The sequence below is a fragment of the Magnolia sinica genome, chromosome 8 (genome assembly GCF_029962835.1).
Source record: "Magnolia sinica isolate HGM2019 chromosome 8, MsV1, whole genome shotgun sequence".
Taxonomy (NCBI): Eukaryota; Viridiplantae; Streptophyta; class Magnoliopsida; order Magnoliales; family Magnoliaceae; genus Magnolia; species Magnolia sinica.
The window spans coordinates 66,858,587-66,885,929 of record NC_080580.1 but is presented as its reverse complement, the minus strand read 5'-3'; positions in this window follow the sequence as shown (position 1 = coordinate 66,885,929).

Sequence of the window (27,343 nt, the reverse complement as noted above, 5' to 3'; positions counted from 1 at the left end):
TGAGGTGTCAGACCAAGTTTCAGATGCATCCAAATTTCAGGTGGGCCCCACCAAGTGCTTTTATATGTTTTAGGCATGTCTTCAAATGATTTTAGATGGTATGGCCCACCTGAGTTCCGTATATGGCTAATTTTTGGGTTATCTCATAATTTACAGGGGACCCATCAAATGCACAGTGTTGATTTTCGACACATATCATGGTGGGGCCCACACAGCTCGACCTCATGGGGAAGTTCCATGAGGTCGACTGCATAGAACCATTTCCATATATACATATATATATATATATATATATATATATATATATATATATATATATATATATATATATACACACACACACACCGCTACTCCTTGCTCTCTTTTCCAAATCCTAAATTGTGTTTAAAATAATCTAAAACATCTCTTTAAATAGGGATCTTTGCGTGAGCTTGAAAAAGCGAGTTTCCTTCTCTCGCATGCCTCTTCACTCTATTCTCTAACTCTCCGAAGGATGCAATGGAAGCCTTTTCATATGAAATTCTTTCGCCGGATTGCTAGGTCGGTCCCACCAAGATGTTAGTGATAAATCCACGTTTTCCATACATTTCTAAAAATAATTTTATGGCATGAACCCAAAACTGAGGTAGATCAAAATCTCAAGGGGGGCACACAGTGTTAATTGAACTCTCACCATTAAAAACTTCCTGGGGCTACCAAAATTTTTGATCAAGATGATATTTATTTATTTTTCTATCATCCAGGTCTGTATGACCTAGTCTACAAGTTGGATGTCAAATAAATATCATGGTGGGCCCTACAAAATATTTAACAGTGAGAATATTATCACCGCTGCTTCCTATGGTGTGGTACACTTGAGGGATCTGCCTCAGTTTTAGGATAATGCCCTGAAATGATAAGGAAAAAATGGATGGACAAGTAGATTTCTCAAAAACATTATGGTGGGCCCCACCTAGGTTTCCAGTGCCGGAAACCAAGGTGGGGTCCACCATAATGTTTTTGAGAAATCTACTCGTCCATCTATTTTTCCTTATCATTTCAGGGCATTATCCCAAAACTGAGACAGATCCAAATCTCAAGTGGACCACACCACAGGAACCAGCAGTAATAATGATTCTCACCGTTAAATATTTTGTAGCTCCCATCATGATATTTATTTGACATCCAACCTGTAGATTAGGTCATACAGACCTGTATGATAGAACAAAAAAGCAAATATCAGCTTGATCAAAAAAATTGGTAGCCCTAAGAAGTTTTTAATGGTGAGAGTTCAATCAACACTGTGTGCCCCCCTTGAGATTTTTATCTACCTCGGTTCTGGATTCATACCATAAAATTATTTTTAAAAATGTATGGACAACGTTGATTTATCACTAACATCTTGGTGGGACCCACCTAGCATCCCAGCGAAAGAATTTCAAGTGAAAAGGCTTCCACCGCATCCTTCGGAGAGTTAAAGAATAGGGTGAAGAGGCATGCGAGAGAAGGAAACTTGCTTTTTCAAGCTCCCGCTAATAGCGCCTTCATCCAAACCATTTGCCTTATCTGACAGTTGATAAGAAGAAGGTTCGCACGTAATGACATGCGAACCGGTGCGTAGCTGAGCATTCCTCTCTCTCTCTCTCTCTCTCTCTCTCTCTGACAGTTGATAAGAAGAAGGTTCGCACGTAATGACATGCGAACCGGTGCGTAGCTGAGCATTCCTCTCTCTCTCTCTCTCTCTCTCTCTCTCTCTCTCTCTCTCTCTCTCTCTCTCTCTCTCTATAGATATATACATATATATAGCTGAATGCTCAGCTGCGCACTAGTTCGCACGGAACTCGTGCGAACTTTTTTGAGAACTCATTATACATGATGTGACTCCAAAATCTGAATAGTCCACATGAAGCGGCACCTCATGAAACCCCATGGGCCCAATTTTTACTTTGATCCAAAACTTTAGTGGGCCATGAAAAATGAAAATAGTTTCCTCCCTTATTTTGCTTTTCTCTTTGCTATGACCCACCAAAATTTTAGATCAGGGTGAAAATTTGTCCCTTGGGGTTTCATGGGATTCTGCATAGCATGGACCATTCAGATTAGATGCCCATGACACGTGTGCAAAGGTGCACACATGCATAAGTGAGTAGGCAAGCATGACTATATATATATATAGACACACACACACGGAACTCAGGTGGGCCATGCCATCTAAAATCATGTGAATACATAGCTAAAATATATAAAAGTACTTAGTGGGGCCCGCCTAAAATTCGGATGTGTCTAAAACTTGGTCTGACCCCTCTTCCAAGTGGGACACACATAATGGATGGGCTAGATTTGTGAACCACATTTCGGTGGGCCCAACAATGATTATGAATGCTTTAATGAGAGAGTCACCCCTCTCAACTGTTGTATGTGGTGTGGCCTACACAAGTCATGGATTTACTTGATTTTTAAGCGCGAGGCCCACCATGGAATGGTGCATTTGATTGATGGGGGAGATGTTCAACATGCATCACAGTGAGCTCTCGATCGCATAGAATATATATATATATATATATATATATATATATATATGGGAAAAGGTACTATGCGAGGTCGAGTTGTGTGGGCCCCACCGTGATGCGTTTTGAACATCTACCCCATCAACCAGATACACCATTCCATCGTGGGCCTAGGGCTAGGGCTCAAAAATCAAGTCAATATGTGACTTGTGTGGGCCACACGGGAGGGGTCGTGCACCATTAAAACATTCATAATCATTTTTTGGGCCTATCGAGATGTGGTTTGCAAATCCAGCCCATCCATTATGTGTGTCCCACTTAGATGAGGGTTCAGACCAAGTTTTAGCAGTATTCAAAACTCAAGTGGACCCCACCAAGTGATTTTATATGTTTTTTGCATGTCTTCACATGATTTTAGATGGTATGGCCCACCTGAGTTCCATATACGGCTGATTTTTGGGATATCCCATAATTTAGAGGGGACCCATCAAATGCACGGTGTTGATGGTCAACATGCATCACGGTGGGGCCCACACAGCTCGATCTCATGGGAGCTTATCGTGAGGTCGAGCGCATAGAACCTTTTCCCTATATATATATATATATATAGGGAAAAGGTTCTATGCAGTCGAGCTCATGGGAGCTTCCCATTAGATTGAGTTGTGTGGGCCCCACCGTGATGCATGTTGAACATCAACACGAGTTAGATGCACCATTCCATTGTGGGCCTAGGGCTTAAAAATCAAGTCAATCCATGACTTGTGTGGGCCACAACACATACAAAAGTTGAGAGGAGTTACCCTCCATTAAAACATTCATAATCATTTGTTGGGCCCACTGATATGTGGTTCACAAATCCAGCCCATCCATTATGTGTGTCCCACTTGGATGAGGGGTCAGACGAAGTTTCAGATGCATCCAAATTTCAAGTAGGCCCCACCAAGTGCTTTTATATGTTTTAGACATGTCTTTACATGATTTTAGATGGTATAGCCCACCTAAGTTCCGTATACGGCTGATTTTTGGGATATCCCATAATTTAAAGGGTATACGGCTGATTTTTGGGATATCCCATAATTTAAAGGGGACCCATCAAATGCACGGTGTTGATGTTTGACACGCATCATGGTGGGCCCGACCTCATGGGAAGTTCCCATGACCTTGACCGCATAGAACCTTTCCCATATATATATATATATATATATATATATATATTGAGAGAGAGAGAGAGAGAGAGAGAGAGCATTGGACGTTTGAGCAGAGCGGACGATTGCTGTCCACTGCTGTCCAGCGTCCTTCTTGACGCTGCCCGTTCTGGGCGTTGGGGGTGGCGTCATTCGTGGGACGCCATGATTTATATGTTCCATCCACATCGTCTATCTATTTTGCCAGATCATTTTAGGCGTCGAGCTAAAATTGAAGCTGATTCGCATCTCAGGTGGACCACACCAAAAGGAACCGTGGGGCTGGAACCCCCACGTGCGTCCATGCAGAGGACGTGGGGAGTGGGGTTCCACTCGTGGGGACCCAACACGATGTGTGTGTGTGTGTAATCCACACCGTCCTTCCGATTTTCTATATAATTTTAGTTCATGAGCCCAAAAATGAAGCCGATCCAGATCTCTTGTGAACTACACCATGGAAAACAGTGAAAACAATGGTGACAATGACACATATTGTTGAAACCTTCTAAGGCCTACTGTGATGTTTCTATGCATCTAAATTTGTCAAGTCAAGTGTCATTGAGCTTCTCATGAGCTGTTCAATCCGATGGACGGATTGGATCCTTCAAATGGTCCCCACCCAGGTGGAAAAAAAAAACAAATAAACAAAGAGAGAGAGAGAGAGAGAGAGAGAGAGAGAGAGAGAGACGTGTCTGGACGTTGGGCAACAACGTCCAGAGAGGGCGGATGCCCGTTTTGGGCGAGCGGGTTCCCACTCGTGGGATCCACCATGATGTATGATGTATGTATCCAATCCACACTGTCTATCGGTTTTGTCAGACCATTTCAGCTTATGGGCCCAAAAATCAGGCAGTCCGAACCTTAGGCGGGACCATACCACTGGGAACTGTGGGGCCAGGGCGATGCCACCTTGTTACAACAGTTGGGATCCCACTCGTGGGACCCACCTTATGGATGTGTTTCATCCGTGTCATCCATCTGTATTCCCAAACCATTTCAGGCCATAGGCTAAAAATTCAGGCAGATCCATACCTCAGGTGGACTACACAGTAGGAAACGGTGGGGGGTTGGAGACCACCCCCATCTCCCAGATGCTGCCAACAGCAACGTCGGAAGTGGGGTCCCCACTCATGGGTCCCACCATAATTTGTGTTTAATCCACACCCTCCATCCTTCTTGCCAAATCATGTTATAACCAAGGCCCAAAAGCGGGTCGATCTAGAACTCATGTTAAAACGTCTCAGATTTTTGCCATTTTGAATTTTCAAAAACCCTTGAAATTTGTACTATATTCTCGTTGCCAAGTTTGAAACTTCAAAATGCAGCATGTAAAATTTGGTCATAAGATTCATTATTCATAATTTATTAGATTTCCTACATTACTGGATACTCCTAAATTAGAAAAATTCTCTTAGGGTCCAAACCTCTAATCTTAAGCGTCTCAATATTTAGTTATTGTGGTTTCCGTAGTCCCCATTGCAAAGGTCTTAGTTATCTCAATACTCTAATTTGATACCAACCTTTTACGCCTCGAAAATTGGTACCCAAGTACAGAGACCCCAATCTTAAGACCCTAGGTGTGAACCAAATGAAAATGCACTTGTGACCTTGTTTAGATTAACATTCATTCTATACACGAATAATTAGAGTAGTGCGATTTAATTTAGTGAATCCAAAGCGAGGTAGAGATAACAAAAATCCATAAATATAGGGCTAATAGTCAAAGTACAATGTCAATAGTGGTGATTGCCCAAAATGAGAATTATACAAGCCATATAGAGCACACCATATCGGGGATTTCAATATATACATGCACAAAATTATAATAAAAGTAAGGTCTTCGAGTTTCAGCTGACACTCCCAAAAGTGCAAGCCGATCCAAGCTTACCCGGCGGAGTCCTTGATAACACCTGCATAAAAAACGTCGCCTAGTTGGTGTTTTAAAACACCGTCTCAAGTGGGAGTGAGTAGCTAACAAAGTGGTTTCATTAGTTATAAGTTACATATGTTATCGACTTAATCAACACATGTAATGATAAAACAAGTAATCAATTACTTCCTAAGTATTCTTGTTAAATGCGCGTATGAAGTTATTACATGATTTATGTCCTTATAATTCAGCACTCCCTCACAAGCAACTTTAATGCTTATTTTGCAAATGCCAACAATCCCTCATAAGCAACTCCACCACCCAATCGTAACATCTTATCTAATGTAATGCAATTGATGCATATGTTAGCTAAGTAGTTATTAAATTCCATTCATCTAGTATATTGAGGAAGCTAGGATATCACTATTTTATCATGGTCTAAAGTGGATCACAAGACTTGAGGCGGCCATAGAGGCTCCTCACCTATGTCCCTTAATCCGTTTTTGGGTTCATCACCTAAGTGACGACTCCTCAGCCAATGCAGGAGTAATACTGGCCTGACCAATCTCAAAGGACCTGGATGACATAGAGTTAGTCATCTCCTCGACATGGTGGAGGACGACCATAATTGATACAAGAGTCACACCCAAATACAATTTTGGTGTGGTCACAACATCCATTCTATTTATGATATATTAAGATCATAGCCTTTATGATTGCTCATTGGTCACTACGGGGAGTCTCGTTATCCCAATGTAAGTCGACGGCTTAGACACGGTATCCCATACCACTATGCCCAACTCATAAATCTTGTGGATCATACTGTTAATGGTTATAAGTAGACTCATTCAATAGGAATAGAGTATCTTAGATTCCATTTGTTCATGTCATACATTGTGAACATACATGATCAGTCAGTTGTTAGACTAATTTAATTGGGATAGTAGAATCTCGATGCAATTGGCATTGAGTGCAAGCATCTCGCATATTCTAACTACTGTTAGTCATCCATGTTCGACCCAAGTAGATCGAACAAGCCTAAGGTGGTCAACCTAACTCGGGCCACCTCTTATTTCGGGCGGTTAGCCGACTGTCTAAACATCACTACCGACTGGCCATTCATCATGCAGTTATAATGAGGTTTCATATGAAGCATAAATTTAATGACACTACTACTTAGGCATTTTATCAAACATGTGAGCATCAATACAAACAACGCAACAATGCACACACTTGATAATTTCATCAAACATATGGGCATCAATAAAACCACTGTTGAGACTCAAATATTACATATTTAACATTTCAATTACATTAGTTTTCCAGGCATTTAATTGATAATTTAATTTAATTATATATATTTTTGTCATGCGAGGTAATTTAGAAGCTTATGATGAATACGCGCTTAAAAGGATGGATTTAGAGTTTAAAAGAAAACAATGAAGAATTGAAGATTTAGAAGTCATTAATGAAGAATTCACATACCAAAGATCCAAGGAAACCAAGTGAGGAATGAAGAAAATCAAAGATTTAAAATAAAGAAAAGGAATCCTGAAAATTATCTTGAAAAAAGATATTCTGAAATTCTTAGGCCAGAAAAACCATAGTTAGGAAAAAGTGTCAGAATAGACTTCGATTTAATCGAAGACTATTCAATAGAATCGAATGTGCAATCAAAGCCAGTTCGATTAAATCGAGAATTTCAGGGTTTCTCAAGCCAAACTCACTAGACAGTTCTAGATGATTTTTCGATGCAATCAAAGACCTTTCGATAGAATCGAAGGTGTACGCAGATTTTACGCGAATTGCATAAATTTGAGGCAGTTTGCGGATTTTTCCAACTTTGTGTGAGAGTTAGAGTTCCTCAACTATAAATAGGAGTCCCTCGGATGCTCTAAAGCATCTTCTATGGTTGGAAAGGTTTCAAAGAGCATAGAAAAAGGGTGGAGCAGCTGCCAAAGAGTTTTTCTTCTTCCCTAGTTTATTTTTTATGCTTTGTTTAAGAGATTTAGTTTCAATTATGCTTATGGTTGGCTAAACCTCTTAGCTAGGGCTGACAGGTGAAGCTTGTAGCGTGTTTGGATGATTATCTTGCTTTGATTCTTTTTCTTGTTGAACCTCATTGATTTTTAGTTTGATATTAAAGGAATATTTTTAGCTTTCTATGATCTATTATGACTCAAATTACAATAGATGTTGTGATAGCTTTAGATATCTTCTTTTTCTATTTTAAGATTGTGAAATTGGTAAATTTTGTTGTTCACAATCGTCTCCTAGGCATGGTAGGGCGATGGAATCCCTTCCAATCATCACAATTCTCCACCATTGAGAATTATGTCAATGAAAAGTTCAGATTTGATTTAAATTGTTTTATTTTCCAATTAGATAAGATAGGACTCCAATTCCAATTGTGTTCCTTGAATCAAGTAAGGTAGCATCTTGATAGCTACAAGTGGATCCTTGACACCCTAATTTTCACATTTAAATTCATAAGTTTTAATCAACATTATTCACCATTACTCTCAATTATTCAGCTTTCAATTTAGATCTTTTTCTAGTTATAGTTCTAGTTATTTTCAGAATATATACAAGTTTAGTCTCTGTGGATTCGACCTCAGTCTTACCGAGTTATTACTACATTGTGACCCTACACATGGGGTTATGAACAACCAACCATTCACCTAGGATTCCATTAAACATGTGAGCATCAATAGAATAACACATTCAATCACTTAGGCATTTTATCAAACTTGTAAGCATTCATAAAGAACCAATAACATATGCTGCGATCAAATAAAAATGTGGGCATGTTAGCATACACGAAGCTATCTACAAACAACAAATCATTAATTGAAACCCTTAAGGGTCAATAAATGACAACTTAGGAATAATGGTCCTCACCTTAAGAAGGGATTTTCATTCTTTGAGCTCTTAGGGTTAAGGTTTTGGGAAAAATAATTTCTACACCAATTTTGAAGGAATTAGGTGAAATTCGTGCAACTCAACTTAGAAAAACCTAGGTTGGGAAGTAAGGTTCGTTTCTTACCTTTCAATCGTAGTGGGGTGGATTCGGTAGTAAAGAACGGTCGAGGCCAGGGCTTTAATCGAAGCAAACCCATCAAGAGCAAACTCCAAGATCTCCCTCCCAAGCTCACTCTCCTCTCTTTCTCTCTTCCTCTCTTTCTTTCTTTCTTTCGTTCTAGGGTTTTTGGAAATCCAGTAAAGAACTGTATAAATTTTATTAATCAACTATAGGAAGTCAACGAATATGCTCGATCACTTAAACCTCGAGTCTAACATCATAATTTATTCATCTAGAGCCTAAATTTAGCCAACTTATCACTGACTAATTAAGACAATCGTCAGTAAATAAAAACCTATCTAAAGCTAAGACAACTAGGGGTGAGATCTTAATTAACAAACCAAATTAACCCAATTACTCTTTTAGTTTAAGAGCAAATGGTTTAAGGTGATTGTGATCAAATCATCGTTTCTGTTAATTGTGAGTAGGCCACACTATGAACTTAGCTAATCCAAACCTTAATCATCAGGCACAAGAAATCTCACTATCCAATTTATTATAAAAAATTTTCTAATTTTTGAAATAAGCTCTATACACTCCTTAGTGGGCCACTAAACCCAAAACTATAAAAGATGTTCATCTTAGCATACTTGACATCAATCACAGGACATCGAGTCGAGATTACGTCTCAAATCGCTCAACTTGGACTTACAAGGCCAGTGCTTAATATGCTCGAATACCCTTAGGATTTGTCATCAACTTAAGTTAATTATCCGTATCTGGTCTTTGTCGAAGTTTTGGCTTTCGGACTGTTAGATCATGACCAAATTTAGGACACCAACCTAAGTTAATATACTTTACACATATCCCTACAGTCGTGGCCCCGATCGATGATCGGTAACCATAAAACTAACTTCTAATCAAACTCATTGATCGGTGCATCTAAATGGCGGGTCAATCGTATCTCTATGTAGATCATCGTCAGGACCAACTATCATATGTTCTATATCGACCCCTACACCCTATAGTGGACCTTAAATGGTAGAAACCCTAACATAAGGTTAGTATAATTAAAATCTAGCCCTTAGGGCCATTTGCACAATTTCTTATGCTATAAATAGAGCATTTAAGGGTAACCCTTACTCCCAGCCGAATTTTGTCCTAGAAAGAAAGAAAGAAAGAAAGAGAGGAAGAGAGAAAGAGAGGAGGGTGAGCTTGGGAGAAAGTTTGTTCTTAATGGGTTCCCTTTGATCGAACCCCTAGCCACGACCGTTCTTTATCGCCGAATCCACCCCACTAGCTATTGAGAGGTAAGAAATGAACCCTACTTCTCAACCCAGGTTTTTCTATGTTGAATTGAATGAATCTCATATAATTCTTTCAAAATTGGTGTAGGAATTGTTTTCCCCAAAACCTTAACCTTAGGACCTTAAAGATTGAAAATCCATTCTTAATGTGCAGACCACTATTCCTAGGTTGCCATTTATCAACCCTTGAGGTTCTCAGTTAATGATTTATTGCTTTTAGATAGCTTGGTGTATGCTAACATGTTCACATTTCGATTTGATCGTAATATGCGTTATTGGTTGTTTATGGATGCTCACATATTTGATAAAATGCCTAAGTGATTAAATGTGTTGTTCTATTAATGATCACATGTTTAATGGAATGACAATGAGAATGTATGATTTTATTAATGCTCACATGTTTAATAAGATGCTCAAGTAAGTATGTTGTTTCTATTGATGCTCACGTGTTTGATGAAATGCCTAAGTAGTAGTGTCATTGAATTTATGCTTCATATAAAATCATGTTATGACTGCATGACGAATGCTTAGTCGGTAGTGATGTTTAGAATTTCTTACAATGTTGGTACAGTTGACTAACCACCCGAAATAAGGTGTGAACCAAGTTAGGTCAACCACCCTATGCTTGTTCGATCGACTTGGGTTGAACACGGACGACCAACAGTATTTGGACTACGTGGGATGCTTGCACCCAATGCCAGTTGCACCAGAGTTCTCCTAGGCCAATCAAATTAGTCTAACAGTCGACTGATCATGTATGTTAACAATGTATGATAAGACAAAATGGAATCTAGAATACCATATTTCTATTTAATGAGTCTACTTATAACCGTTAATGGTACAATGTATAAGACTCATGAGCTAGACATGGTGCTATAGGACAACGTTGAGTGTCAAATATTACATATTTTCCTCATTTATATCTTGGTTTTATGAACATGATAAGGCTTAATAGTATATTTTATACATGTTTGTGTTGCAAGGTTAGTTTAAGAGCTTATATTGAAAAGAATGTTAAAAGCATGAATTTAATGCTTAAGAATTACTAAGGCAAAGAACGGATCTTTGGAGACCAAGATTGAAGATTTCAAGACCCCAAGATCCAAGGAAACCAGGTGGAGAAGAAGGAAGTTCGTAGTGTAAAGTGCAAAAATTAACAACATTGGAACTGATCTTGTCATCGACCACTGTTCGATGACATCAAAGCTAGAGTTTGATGACATCGAACACAGCTCGATGACATCGAATTTTTACATGAAAATCAAGTTAGTTGCTGGACACATTGGATGCAATTCTTGAGTACTCGAAGACTCGCTCGATGACATCGATGAATTTCTTGATGACATTGAAGTCTGTTCAATGGCATCGAATTTATTGAAGAATTTTGAAGTAACTTGGTGGACTATTTTGGATACTTTTTCGATGACATCGAAAAAAGGTTCAATGACATAGAAACTTACGCAGTGCAAAAGAAGTTACGCGGTGCATAAATGCGCGACTTCCAGAATTCAACTTACATTCGATGACATCGAAGGCTATTCGATGCCATTGAACGGGTACGCATAGTTACACGGACTGCGTAAATTGAGGCGGTTTTGTGATCTTGCGCCAACTAGGCTATAAATATGGGTTTCCTAGGTAGTTTTAAGGAGCAGAGCAAAAGGGTGGAGCCGTCTTCCAAGAGTTTCTTCTTCCCTTATTCCTAGTTTTTAATACTTTCTTTAAGGATTTTAGATCCAATCATGTCTATGGTTGGCTAAATCTCTTAGCTAGGGCTAAGAGGTGAAGGTCATAGCGTGTTGGGATGTTTTTCTTGTCTTGATTCTTGTTCTTATTAAACTTCTTTGATTCTATTTTGATATTTAAGGAATACTTTCAGTTTTTAATGGTTTGTTGTGACTCAAATTACAATAGATCTGCAATAGCTTTAAGTATCTTCTCTTTCTTATTTTGAAATTATGGGATTGGTAAATCCTGTTGTTAGCCATCGTTCTCAAAGCATGGTTTGGTGATGGAATCCCTTCCAATCCTCATAATTGTCCTTCATGAGAATTAGGTCAATGAAAGTTCTGATTTAATTTTATTGACAAATCTTCCAATTGGATAGGATATGACTCTAATTCCAATTGTATTGCTTGAATCAGATAAGGAAACATCCTAATAGCTGTAAGTGGATCCTTGGAACCCTAGTTCATACCGTTAAATTCACAATTTTTAATTAAAAAATTCATAATTACTCTTCCAATTATTCAGACTTAGTTTTAGATCTTCTTCTAGTTATTTTTAAAAACGTACGAGATTAGTCCTTGTGGATTCGACCTCAATCTCACCAAGATTATTACTACATTGCGACCTTATACTTGGGGTTGTGAACAGACATCGTGTCTGAGATATCAACCTATGCTGGGGTGACAAGCCTCCCCGTAGTGACCAATGAGTAATCATGAAGGTTACAAGCCCAATATATCATAAATGGAATAGATGTCATGACCACACCACAATTGCATTTAAGTGATGACTCTTACATCAATTATGGTCATCCTCTACCATGTTAATGAGGTGACTAACCCTGTGTCATCCGCGTTATGTCATCTGGGTCCTTTGAGATTGGTTGGGTCAGTGTTACTCCCGCATTGGCTGAGGAGTCGTCGCTTGGTGATGAACCCAAAAATAGATTAAGGGACACAAGTGAGGAGCCGCTACAGCCGCCACAAGCTTTGTGATCTGATTGAGACCATGATAAAATAGCAGTACTCTGGTTTCCCCAATATGCTGGATGAACAAAATTTAATAATAATTAGCTAACATACATATCAATCGCATTACAATAGATATGATATTACGATTGGGTGGTGGAGTTAGTTAAAAGGGAGTGTTAGAATTTGTAAAATAGGCATTGAAGTCGCTTGTGAGGGAGTGTTGGATTGTAAGGGCATGCATCATATCATAACTTCATATGCATATTTAATAAAAGTACTTCAGAAGTGATTGATTTCTTGTTTTATAATTACATGCGTTGATTGTCTTGATAACATGTGAAATTAGAACTAATAGAACCGCTGAGTTAGCTATTTACTCCTACCTGGGACAGTGTTTTAAAACACTAACCAGGTGACATTGTTGATACAGGTTCTATCGAAGCCTTTAGCGGGTAATCTTGGATTGGTTTGCACTTTCACTATGAAGTCTTAAGAGTGTTAAGCAAAACTGAACGACCTTGCTTTTATTTAAATTTTGTGCATGTATATGTTGGAGTTCCCAACTGGGCTTTCTCTATGTGGCTTGTATAATCCCTATTTTGGGTAATCACCATTATTGAAATTGTACTTTGACTGTTAACCCTATATTTATGGATTTTGTTATCTCTATTTCGCTTTGGATCCATTAAGTTGAATTGCACTACATTGATTATTCGTTTGTAGGATGAATGTGAATCTAAACGAGGTCACACATCCGTTTTTATTTGGTTCACACTCGAGAACACGAGTGTCACGCCCCAAACTCGGAAACCGGGCTCACAAAATTCCCGATCGCCGAATCCGGCGCCGACAGCCTCCGTAGAACCCCATTCTTGGCTCCCAGCGCCCATTCGCTAAGTTCCGATCCTGGGATGCTACAAGGAGGATTTTCAACATCAGTTAAATTCGTAATCAGCATAACCAAAGGCATAACCCACAAACAACAACCAAAAACTCTATCACATTTCCACTATAATAAAAAACTTTACAAGTACAATGAGCATAAGGGAAATACAATGATGATAGACCAAAAGCTCCAAAAAGATCAGCCACGCGCCCAAGCCTCAGCGCTGCTGCGATCCAACGTCACCTGCACGCAACGGTCGTGCATAAGCTTATAGAAAGCTTAGAGGGTGGTGAAAGTGTATGCTCAAGGTGGTAATGTAGTTGTGTAGTATCAGAGTAATGCGGAACATGCTGATGAATGCTAAGAATCCCATTAGCCGTACCAAGGCCATGCGGTGCAAAGAATGATGTCGGCCATACCAAGGCCATGCAATGCGAAATGCAAGTCAAGCATACAAATCCTCATCTAAGTCCACATGTCAATACGGCTCAAATCTGGAATATCACCGGGGTCTAGTACACTCTAAGCCAGATTGCCGCCCCATCGCGCGCAATAAGGTGAGTGGAAAAGACCTCACTATCCGCCTGCCAATATCGGGCTCGGCTCGTCAATAGCGGACCCATTCCTCGAGCTGGTCAGACTCAGCCTAGCATTGCCCCCTACTCTCGGGCGGGTAAGGCCGCACCCCCTTCCAACCGACCACGACACAGTGGAAAGCGCAACCGTCTGGTAATCGGCACTTGGCGCTCATGCACCCACTCGGTCTAGACGTTGGCGCAACCTCCGGTACCATAAGGGTTTAGGGACTTTCACCCAGGGATATCTATCGCACCCCATGTAGAACAGATTTTCGGTATCCAATCCACTACCAACCACGATATGTCCGTGGAGGCTACGACCTTGATGTCGCTAGGGCGTACAGAACCATATCACTCAATGCGAATACATGAATCACACTATCCAAATCATGCGGCAATCCTGCGTGTATCGTGCGCTCATGTAGGGCAACACCCCGTGTACGGGGCCCCTAGACAATCTGCCCGAAGGCATATGCTATGATCAGTCATTTCTCATATCAAGCATACGTATGATGCATATGATCATGAATCATGGAACTAAACATGTTATATAGGATGGATGATAATCATAACAAAGATGAGCCTAGACGGCCTACACATCAGACACACGAGCCTAACAATGGGCCTTAGGGAAAGTCATAATGCGGACATTTAACCACACTATACCTGCAATGTGGACGTCAAACCACCATTGCTCCCAAGGCATAGCCCTGACGTAAACATCATTACATAAATCATGTTGGGACTACACATTGCAATGAACCTTAGGTACATCCCATTGGGCTTTAAATACATCAAATGGGCCAAATCACATGGGCCTTATATTCATTAAGTGGGTCACATCAATGGGCCGCACCAATGGGCCTTATGTTCATTGCAATGGGCTATAACCCGTGGGCCTTAGAGTGCATCAAATGGGCCTAATCTTATGGGCCTTATATGTATCAAATGGGCCTCGCCAGTTGGGCCCCATACGTGCATCAAATGGGCCTCAACCCATTAGCCCCATTACAACTTAATGGGCCTCGACCCATGGGCTCCTAATACATTAAAATGGGCCTCAACCCATGGACCTTACATATACATCAAAGTGGGCCTCATTCATGGGCCACAAGCAACTGAGGTGGGCCTTACCTATATATCAAAGTGGGCCTCAATCATGGGCCTCAACATAAGTATGTAAAATATTTATATATATATATATAATATAGTATATAATATACATATGCATAATACATATAATATTACATGAAATATAATATTATATATATCTATATATATATATACATATATATATACACACACACACGCACGCATCACAGTGGGCTCCACGCCATCATCACAGTGGGCCCACACAATCATCACAGTGGGCTCCATGTGGGGCCCACCGTAATGTTTGCTTTCCATCCAACCCGTTGGTGAGGTCGAGTAGACCTAGATGGAGGGTGGGAATAAATCTCACCCTGATCCAAAACTTCTGTGGGCCCCAAAAGGATTTCAAAGGTAAAGGTTCAATCCCACTGTTTCCTACGGTGTGGGCCACCTGAGTCTTGGATCAGGCTGATTTTTGGGGTGGGCCCACGTCAGGTACTGGCCCACCCTATGAACGGATTAGATGGTGTATAAACATCAAGGTGGGGCCCACGGCTACATCCGTGGGTGGCGTGCGACGTCCGTCCGCCGGACACCGCTGCAGCGCCGCTGCTTTCGACACAGGCGATGGCGTGTAGCAGTTTTATTTTTTTTTATTTTTGATTTCTCAAGGATTTTGCAGGTGGGGCCCACCTCTTGCAGATCTGCTCCGTCCAATGGCTCTCCATGCCTCACGACAGTCAAAACAAGCCCAATATTGGGCCTGTTTCAGTGTATAGAAGTGATAGAGGATGTTTCAATGGTATGCCCACTGTTTGCCGTGTCATGGCCCGCCTGGGAGTCTGATTGGTCTCATCTTCTGGCTCAACGCCTAAAACCATCTTGGGAAAGGAATGAACGGCATGGATTTAATACATACATCAAGGTGGGGCCTACATGAGTGGGCCACCCAAAGCCTTGAACCAAGCTAGCATTTGTGTTTTCCCAATTAAACGTCCAGCGTCCAGAGACGCTGGACGGTCTGCCATACAAGGTGGCCTGCTCAGGTGGGCCACCACTGATGAATGGTGTGGGTAGTACACATATAAGGTGGGCCCCACTTAAATAAAATACATACTACATGGTGGGGTCCATTCAAGCGGGCCACACAACCTTATCATCATACAACAAAATAAAATAAAATAAAATAAAAATAAAATAAAAAGGGAGAGATATAGAGAGTGAGACCCGCGTAATGGAGGGACCCCGGCACTATGGGCCCTCCCTTGCACTAAATCATACATCAAGTGGGTCCCATTACATGTGGATCCATGAAAGCGAAATCCAACGGTGGAGATCCCTTCTCCACTAAAATAAATGGTCTAGATGACCCTAAGCATATAAAGAAATAAACATCATGATGGGGTCCATGGAGAATGGCCCCATCATGGAATGATCATGATGATCCAAGTGGGCCATCGGCCACATCTTAGGGTCCAAAGTGAGATCCAAACCATTGATTGGTTGGCCTCACTTGGCCCATCTTAAAAATATCAAAATCTACCCTATCAAGGCACCCACCACTTGATCTTCTTGCTCCATTGGCTTCCTTAGCTCCTTGTGCTACTCTTTGATGGAGGAAGATGAGAAATGGATGGTTGAGATGAGAGATGAAGGGGTAGGAAAGGTGGGCATCACAAATGCCATTTTCTCACCATGGGGGACTCATACGTATGGGACTTGCTATGGGAGAGTTTGAATGAGAGAGAGACTTGTAAGGGAGAGAGAGAGAGAGAGAATGATGGGTGATGGAGTGATGGATGGGAGAGAGGGATGGGGGTGTAAGAGATTTTTGACTTTTTTGGCAAAAGTTGTAAGAAGGGGTATGGGTGGTGTAAGAACTTTTTGACTTTGGGGGTTGCTTGGGAAAGGGTGAAAGTTGATGTGTACTTGACATGATGGGATTGATGGGATTGATTGATTGATGTGACACCTCGTAGAGATTCCCTCAGAATTCGCACGCGCGGCGTTTCCTCGCACCGAACGCTGGCCCTCATCTCCCAACCAGAGCATCGCATCAGCGCGCGAGTTGCGGCATCGGAACCGCGGCGACGACGCGGTCGCTAAGGTATAAGCCCTGGGTTGAGTCGACTCGGGTTGACGGCACGAGAATCCAGGTCACGCGTAAATACCGGTTAAGGGTCGAAGGTTGCCGGAATTCGACCAGGAAGACCGCGGAAGCCTAAGGAAAGGTACGGTCTAGGATACGGGGCTTACAACGAGACTAGGGTCTCTATACTTAGGTGCCCATAGGTGGACCGCACCTTAGGGGACTTGTAGAGGGTTGACCCCCTTTGGATTTAGAATCATAGGATTTTGAAATTCTTGCATTTGGAATCCTTAGATTTGAGAATCATTGGATTTGGAAATCCCTTGGATTTTGAAACCCTTGGATTTGGAATCCCCTGGTTGTGTTTGGAACCCTAAATTCAAAATCCATGTAATCCATAGGTAATTGTGCATAATGTATTTTCAAAGATTTAAGATTAATTACTAAATCAACTTTAATATCTCCAACCAATGTACGTATACAAGGTTTGACCCAATGGTTGTAATAAGTTGTTGAAATATATATATTTTGCAAGGAATGGTGAAATCTCAAGACTTGGATGGGCCATAAGTACAAGATCACATCCTAGAGACTGACCAACAGTTTGTAATCCCTTAGTTTACATCAATAATGATTAGAAGGTGCATATAATCCTATTAAAGTAATTATAGTGATGTAATTGATAATCCGATTGTTTCGAGATATCATCAGTGGGTCATACATGTGTAACGCCCCGAAAATCGAGGGTCGAGCAGAAGCTCAACTCCCGAGTTCCGATGCATCACTTATGCAACATAGATAGTGATGATTAAATGTTGTCCATATTATCGCATTAACATGAGTGAGATTATACTAAAACAATATATCATAATCCAGAAATGATTAAATTTAGCAAGCGGAAGACTGTGATAAATGTCTAAAGTATATAAGTGGTTGCAAATCTCCAGAGTATGATCATGTCACCAGGCTGAATATATACATGAATAGTTTCAAAATTTACAAAATGGTAGAAAGTAATGGTCGTCTAATCCATATCTCTATAATCCCAGTGACACAACTCCAAGTCTACATAGACCCGCCAGAGAGTTGTATGTACGAGAACTCTTCATCATCATAAAAGTTATGCTTCGCTTCGTAAGCATCGCTATCATCTGCAGCTAACACAGAGTCTAGTTGGTGTTTTAAAACACCGTTCCAGAGTGGGAATGAGTGATCAACTCAATGGAGCTATAAGGCAAAGGTTAACATGTAATCAATTCAGTCAAGCAGTAATGATAAAGCAATATAGCAATCATATCCTAAGTACTCTTGTTAATGCAAGAATGGTATGCGATAATGATGCATGCCCTCGCCTGCACTCCCCCAGGACATTATCTCATGATTGCACATGCACCACTCCGGACGCGTGCACTTCCTCACCAAAGCACATGCAATACGGTGCATGGTCGTGTTAGCCAATATTTAATTAAGCTTATTCATACAGCAGATTCGGGTAGCTAAGGTACCTCCCTTTATATCATTTACCCAAATAATAATTCATCTAGGGTCTTCAATCCTAGTTAATCACATATGATAGGCAAGTTATAAGGCATCATCACCCCTGATTAAAAAGCAGTGGATAAGCAAGTTCAGGTCGTTACGGAGAGGTTCGTCACCTCAGCATATGCCTAGTTTATACTCGAGGTCACTACGGAAAGGCTTGTCACCTTAGTGTAGGCCGATAACTCGAATACAGTGTCCCATACCACTATATTCGGCACATGAGTTTGGTTTGCTCACTGAACACTACGGGGAGACTTGTCACCCCAGCGTAGGCCGACAACTCAATCACGGCATCTCATACCACCATGCTCAGCTTATAAGTCTTAGCAGATTGTGGTACCAAGGTTAAACGGGCTTTTCACTAGTACGTGGTACCTTAGATTCAAGCAGTAGTGTCCATCCATGGTGAACATACATTAGGCCAATCGGGTTACTTGACAAGCTCGACTGTACGAGCGCATGTTAGATTAATCGACATGGAGCGTATACGCACTCCTCGTGGCCTAACCACTATCGATAATCACCGTACGACTCAGATTCATCGAACGTATCCGTTGTGGCGAACTAGTTCGACCAATGATCGTAAACCGTTACCGATTGCCTGGACTAGTATTAGTCCCAATCATACTCAAACAAAATAGGCATTCATATGGGATAGTCAAAATAGCATGTGACAACCAATTCAAATATAAATCTCATTTGAGCATTTTAACAAACACATAGTACACATGTTGTCATACATAGGCATTTCATCCATAACTCACGTAGTAGCAAGATAGGTTACATGAAGGAAACTGTAACTATAGATAAGGTAATTGAGAATCCTATCTCAACACCCTCATTAAATATATTTCAACAAGCATTTTCTTATTCAGGCATTTTATCAAACACTTAACTGCACATATCAACATACATGTAATAAATATGTTATAACATATATTATAGCAAATCCTTTCATAAGGAGTTGCCACACATACAACAATCATGTATTCTCAATCAGTAATCATGGCAAGTACAAATCATCATTCTATATTCATTCAAACATTTCAACAAACACATGGAATGCATTATATTCAACATAGTTCATATATATATGTAATATACGGGAAACATCACATCTAAATACATATGACAGCAATCAAGTTAGTTATAAATCATTAACTGACATTGAAAGCCTTGAAAACCATAACCTAAACGTTTATAGTCTACACCTTTCATCAGTACACTCGTTACGAACTCGGTTCGTACACCACATCTTTATCTACAGTACAACTGCTACCTAAACATTAAAATAGGTTAGCTATTTCACCGGTTTCTCTATTTGGATCCCTAAAACAGATTAGGGTTAGGATTTCTTACCCAAAAATGGACTTGGATTTGACAGTGTAGCGATATAGGAGGGATGATTCGGCATGTGGAGTGATGGGAGTGAATCCCAACAACAAACCACTGATCTCCCTCTCTTCTCCTCACTCTTTTCTCCTATTTTCTCTCTTCTCTCTCCTAGGGTTAGGAAATTCGTATGGAATGAAAGAGGGGTGTATTAAGGGCTTTAAATAGGCCCAGAAGTGATGTCAATGGCCCCAAGGTCATGGTATACTAAGGTTATAGCCAAGAGGTGGCTATTTCGGGCCAACGGAGCTCATCTGGAGGTCCATTACCTGCATACGGTCTGGAGAAAGTTCTCTGACAATGGATCTATGTCAGGTTAAGATTTTGGTCCGATCAGATTTGTGGATCGACCACGAAGGACCAGTTTCAGTTCAACAGCTATCGTCACTCGATTGAGGCCACAAGTACACTGACATGTGTAGGAAAATTCTCCTGATCCAAGGATGTAGTTGGGTTAGAATTTGACGGTCTAAAACCTTAAATTTGGCATGCAAATGAACAGCCCAAATCACTTAAGTTTGAGTTCATTTTCTAAAGATATTCGCGTTTCTCACATACTTCGTTCCAAGCTCAAGTTGTGCATTTCTGGATACTATTTGGACTTGATTCTCGTGATGCTTGTCAAGCCCAGTAAGGCAGTCATAACTGTATAGTTTTGCTGTAATCGGACTTTCGACGCGCTATTCAGGTCCGATACGAGGTTTCAGTCTGCTCGCGAGAGCAACTGGGTTTTGAGATTTATCTTAAGTTTTTAGGTAATATAGAGTTAGCGATTCTACTGGTTTTGGGTCTTACAGTTCATATAGAAAGCATTTCAAGCTAATCTACAAATCAATTCAATTTAGTACTTAATTAATTTTTGTCTAATTTCTAAAGGATTCAGTCCTTAGTGATTTCTGCCTGAGGTGATACTCGGGTCTTTGTACGTATTTTTTCAAGACGTTACATCATGTGCCCGATAGATTGATAGCCTAGTGGCATACATTGTTCACAACCCTAAGTGCAGGGTCGCGATATAATAATAACTCAGTGAGAATAAGGTTAAATCCATAGGGAATAGGGAACACGATTTAGAACTAATCTAAATCTAACTTGGTTGGTCTGGGTTTTTAATCCAGTGATTTAGAAAAAAAAAACTTTAAATAATAAAAATAAAAAGACTAAGGATCCAAGAATCTACCTATAATAATCTCAATATTAATATACTTGATTTAATGATAATTCGATGGGAATCGAAGTCCTATCTTATCCAATCGAATGATTGAGCGGTTAAAACAGAATCTGAACTTTTCCTTAGTTTAGTTCCCAAATATTCGTCTAATTGCAATGATCGCAGGGAATTCAATCATCCACCATGCCCATAGACGATGGTGAATAACAACTTTTACAGATCACACAATTCCAAAGCCAATAAGATCTTATCAAAAGCTTTCACAATATCTACTGTAATTTTAGTCACAATATATCATAGAAAACTGGAAATATATCTTTATTTAAACTAAAAATTAGTAGAAGTTCAACACATACTTGAATCAAAGCAAACTAAACATCAAAATAAACAATAGGTTTCATCCCTTAACCTTAACTAAGAGATTAGTCTGAGTAGACTAACATCCTAGAAGAAAAATAAAAGAAAAAGTAGAAAGATCTAGTAGAACCTATCAAGAAATCGAAGTAGAAGAACATTTTTGGCACCCCACTTAGGCTTTCTCTCCATTTCCAAACCCTAGAAGATGATTTGGAACATCTTAGGGACTCCTATTTATAGTTGTAAAACTCCAACTTTCACACCGACTTGGAGATTTCACAAACCGACTTTTGATTTATGCACTTTTATTATGCTTCAGTTGGACCGAAGTCGCATATGAAAAATCTGTGCAGAATCTGTCAAATTTAGGTTGAACCAAAGTTGATTTTGGTAGGACTGAAGTTGGCTTTGATCGGATTAAATTAAGGCTGAAAATTTCACTTTCTCACTGGACTGTTTTGCGCGACTGACCGAAGTTGGCTTCTGTCGGATCGAAGTCTGTTTTTAGAATTATTTCAGGACTTTTCTTTTTAGAATTGAACTTTTAAGATATGATTTTTCTGGCCAATTTTCAGGATTCCTTTTCTTCACTTCAAAGCTTCGATTTTCTTCATTCCTAACTTGGTTTCCTTAAATCTTTGGCATGTGAATTCTTTATTAATGACTTTCAAATCTCCAATTCTTCATATCTTCTTTTGAGCTCTAAATCCATCCTTTTAAGTGCATATTCATCATAAGCTTTCGAAACACCTCGCATGAGGAAAACATATATAATTAAAATAAATTATCAATTAAATGCCATGAAAACTAATGTAATTGAAGGGTTATTATGCAATATTTAAGTCTCAACATGTCCCCAACCAGCATTTTGCTAGTCCCGAGCAAAACATGCGAAAGATATTTCGAAAACAAATGAATAATTTCCATAAGCTCAAGCGGTTTTAAAAACAATGCAAATTATAGAAATCTAAAATATATTAATGTCGAGCACTACTTTCTCCTAAACTCTATTACTTGGTAAATTTCCTAATCAAGTTTAAAGCATTACTCCCCTAATTAGAACAATTCTAAACTTTGAGTTCCATAGGTGCATAAAGAGGTCTCGATTTACTACAACCAAAAGGTTTCGTTCTCTACTTTCATGATAGCATTGATGATTCAAAGAACACTTAGGATAACATAAACCTAAAACAAAACTCCCCGTACAGTTTAACCTTCTATTCATCCAGCTTTTGATTTTTCTATCGATGACTTTCACACTATTTTCATTTTTTTTTCTTCTTTTCAGTCATTTCAAGGAACTTGGATAAATAGCCCTTTTCGATGACGACTGTTTTTTTAACTGGCAGGGCATTATTCTTTTCTTTCTTTTCAATTCTTTTCATTGAACATGATGGACAAATTTTTCAGGTTTAGTTCCTATCATTCTCCATAATCATCAAGTTAACAATTCAATGTCAAACCTAAACTTTAATGTGTAAACTAGAGGTGATATCTGAAATCATGACTCAACCAATGTTTAAAACTTCTAATTATGAATAAATAACTCAAACTTAACTTTGAAATCTATCAATAACTAGAATTTAGGTTCAATATTCTTCAACAATTAAGTACCTTATCATTTTAATTTCTGAATTATCTTTAAAATCACTTAAATTTACAGAAAATTTGAACAAACAAATTGTAATTCAAAATTTTAACAATTTTGCTCAAATCTGAAGAATTTCCAAAGGAAACCTATCCCTGACCTAAAATCTACATTATCCTCAATGTATAAACATATGCAATAAAAGCAAAATTGAGAGCAATGAAAATAAAGGGAAGAGGATGAAGAGTACCTATGAAGCAAAAAGAATCTGCCAATAAAATGTGATTCTAACAGAGAAACTAAACTATGGAAAACAAACTAATCCTAAGAATGCAATAAATTTTAATCATAAACTAAGAAAGAAATGGAAAACTACTCAATCATGTAGTAAGGTTTTACCTTCGGCCAGTATCTCGATAAATTTCTCAGTAGGTTTCTTAAGAAGATCATCCAAAAGCCCTTTTTGTAGTAGGTTTGAATGCCCTGGAGCATGAATGTCCAGAGAAATTTATGAACTTCAGCAAAAAAAAAAAAAAAAATCTTTTAATCCCTTGAGGTATCCAAAGTGGATAATATTCACCTGTAATATAAAAGTTTTCAATATTAGTACACCATAATGAATAAGAGATTACAATTAGGTGAAATTCAAAAAAAAATTCATCAGGTAGTGTAGTCTCACACATTCAGAAGTTTCAGACTTTGGTTCAATTTTCAGGTCCTCCTCCTTTAATGGTAAACATTATAGATCTGCAAAAGGATGTGCTTCAGAAAAATAATTCACTCGGTCAGTATCAACTACCGAGGTATTTTCTCGTAAGGCATCTATTATTTCTATAATCGTAAGATCGTTCGAATCTGCAAAGTGTGTCAAGCAAACTTCTAAAGAGTCGAGACATTCAGTTGAAAGGGACTCATCCTCCACATTGAGGTCAAGTGTGTCATGTGGGTGGAGTAGAGCATCATCACTATGTTTGAAAATTACATTTACCTCTCAATTATTAACTTAGACTATCATTGAGATCGACTTTTCAGAAAACTGAACAGTATACTCATGAACATAATCCACCTCCTCATTCTTAAATTCAGTATACTCCACAAGCGAGTTGGAATCATTCTCCTTGCATTGTGTTTCTATATTGGATTAAGGCTGGGATAAACTAGCCTGTTCCTCATCAATATGGTGCAACTGAATTCTTTAAATGAAGGATTCAAGCAGTTCCAATGATGTTCTAATTTCTGTAAATGATTAGATGCTATGTTGGTTAATTTGCTCCTGAGCATCCATGAATTTTTGAAGCGAATCCTCTTGGATCGTTTCTAGTTGGATCTCAAAGGTAGGGGATCCAAGAGAATAGTCACTAGAATCGATTGTTAGTTCACCTCTCCAATCACGCATTATTTTCTTCCTGCAGGATGGGTGACAATTGTTCTCAGTCTAATAATCACATAATGATTTCTTAATCGGTGGAATGTAATTGTTTTCACTCATATGATCGTGTAGGGACTTCTTAATTGGTGGAATATTATATCCTAGTCGGTTCTCAATCATGGTTTTAGTAAAACTTTGAGACATAGGTTATTTCTTAACATAATCATCTGACAACCCTTCACAGTATCTCTCATCTTCTAGAAGTAGATTAGAGTATTCACATATCCACTCTTGCATGAACATGATGAAACCCTAATTCTAAATATATTCGTAAAATAAATTCCTACAGGAAAATCCTACAGCAATATGGAAAGTAAATAGGGGGAGTAAGGGAAGATGTTACCAAAGAATGAAGATCCTATAAATAAAAATAATAAACAATGTTAGTAATGTTAGAGAGAAAAAAAAAAATTAAGATAAACCCTAAAAATAAAATTCTGAAAATTAGAAAATTCTAAAAACTTTAAATTAGAAAATTTTGAAAAATAGGAAAAATCTAACCTAAAATAAAAATCAAACCTAGAAAAGCCTAAACCTAATCGTGTTCAACGCTACTCCCCAGCAACGGCGCCAAAAACTTGTTCACAACCCCCAAGTGTAGGGTCGTGATATAGTAATAACTCGATGAGAATGAGGTCGAATCTGCAGGGAATGGGGAACACGGTTTAGAACTAATCTAAATCTAACTTGATTGGTCTGGGTTTTTAATCTAGCGATTCATAAAAAAGTTTCAGAAAAAAGTTTTGAAATAATAAAGATAAAAAGGCTAAGGATTCAAGAATCTACCTATAACAACCTCAATATTAATTTACTTGATTCAATGATAACTCGATTGGAATCGAAGTCCTATCCTATCCAATCGGATAATGGAGTGGTTAAAACAGAATCTGAACTTTTCCTTAGTTTAGTTCCTAAATATCCGTCTAATTGCAATGATTGCGAGGAATTCAATCATCCACCATGCCCATAGACGATGGTGAACAATGACTTTTATAGACTACACAATTCCAAAGCCAATTAGATCATATTAAAAGATTTCACAAATCTACTGTAATTTTAATCACAATAAATCATAGAAAAATGAAAAAATATCTTTATTTAAACTAAAACTTAATGGAAGTTCGACATATACTTGAATCAAAACAAACTAAACATCAAAATAAACTAAAGTTTCATCCCTTAGCCGTAGCTAAGAGATTAGCTTGAGAAGACTAACATCATAGAATAAAAACAAAAGAAAAACTAAAAAGATCTACTAGAACCCACGAAGAAATTGAGGTAGAAGAAAGTTGTCAGTGCTCCACCTAGACCTTCTCTCCCTTTTCAAACCCTAAAAGATACTTTGGAACGTCGTAAGGACTCCGATTTATAGTTGTGAGACTCCAACTTTCGCATCGACTTAGAGATTTCGCAAACTGACCTTGGATTTACGCGCTTCAGTTAGAAAGTCACATATGAAAAATCTGTACAAAATTTGTCAAATTTAGGTCGGACCGAAGTTGATTTCGGTGGGATTGAAGTTGCTTCGGTCGAACCGAATTAGGGTTGAAAATTCCACTTTCTTACTGGATTATTTAGCATGATTTCGGTCAGACTGAAGTCTATTTTTGAAATTATTTCAGGACTTCTCTTTTTAGACTCGGACTTTTAGAATATGATTTTTTTGGACAATTTTCAGGATTCCATTTCTTCACTTCAAAGCTTTGATTCTCTCCATTCCTCACTTAGTTTCCTTTGATCTTTGACATGTGAATTCTTTATTAATGACTTCCAAATCTTCAATTCTTCATTATCTTCTTTTGAGCTCTAAATTTATCATTTTAAGGGCATATTCATCATAAGCTTCCAAATCACCTCGTATGACAAAAATGTATATAATTAAATCAAATTATCAATTAAATGATAAGAAAATTAATGTAATTGAAGGGTTAAATATGCAATATTTGAGTCTCAATACACATGTTACACATGTGGGTGTCAATTCAGGTCATTCCCAGTGGGTCATGCCTTAGTATATGTAATTTATCCATGCTTTACATTTGGTCGCTAGACCCTTTTAATGTACAGGCTACATGAGGAGACGATGTTAGTTTAACGTGGGGCACATCACATAAACAATGTCAATTGTCACATGATATGTTTGATAACATGCTCGTGTGCTTAGTCTGATAGGACACATTGATAACATGCTTAGTGCAATGGATATCATGCCATTTATATGCCCATATGTATAATTTATATGCCTATTGTGGATTACAATTATTCATAGCATGTCCTTCGGCTTAAGACACTTAGGGGACCACATACGAGATAGGGTCGCCTCATATGATCATGCGGTATGTACATGTTATATGCATGACTTGGATAGCATAACTCATTCGTTTAACATTCTGTTTGTCACGATCGACTTCATATCCTAGCGACATTGGGATTGTAGCCACCACAGACATACTATGGCTAGCAAAATAAAATACCAGAAATATGTTCTAACACTTAGGCGATATGGATGTCCTTAGGTGAAAGTCGGCAAACCCTATGGTACCAGTAGGATAGTCAAATGTTGAGACCGAGTAGATGACATGAGCGCCCGAATGTCGAATACTAGTAGGTTGCGTCTTCCACTATGTCGAGATCAACTGGAAATGGATGTG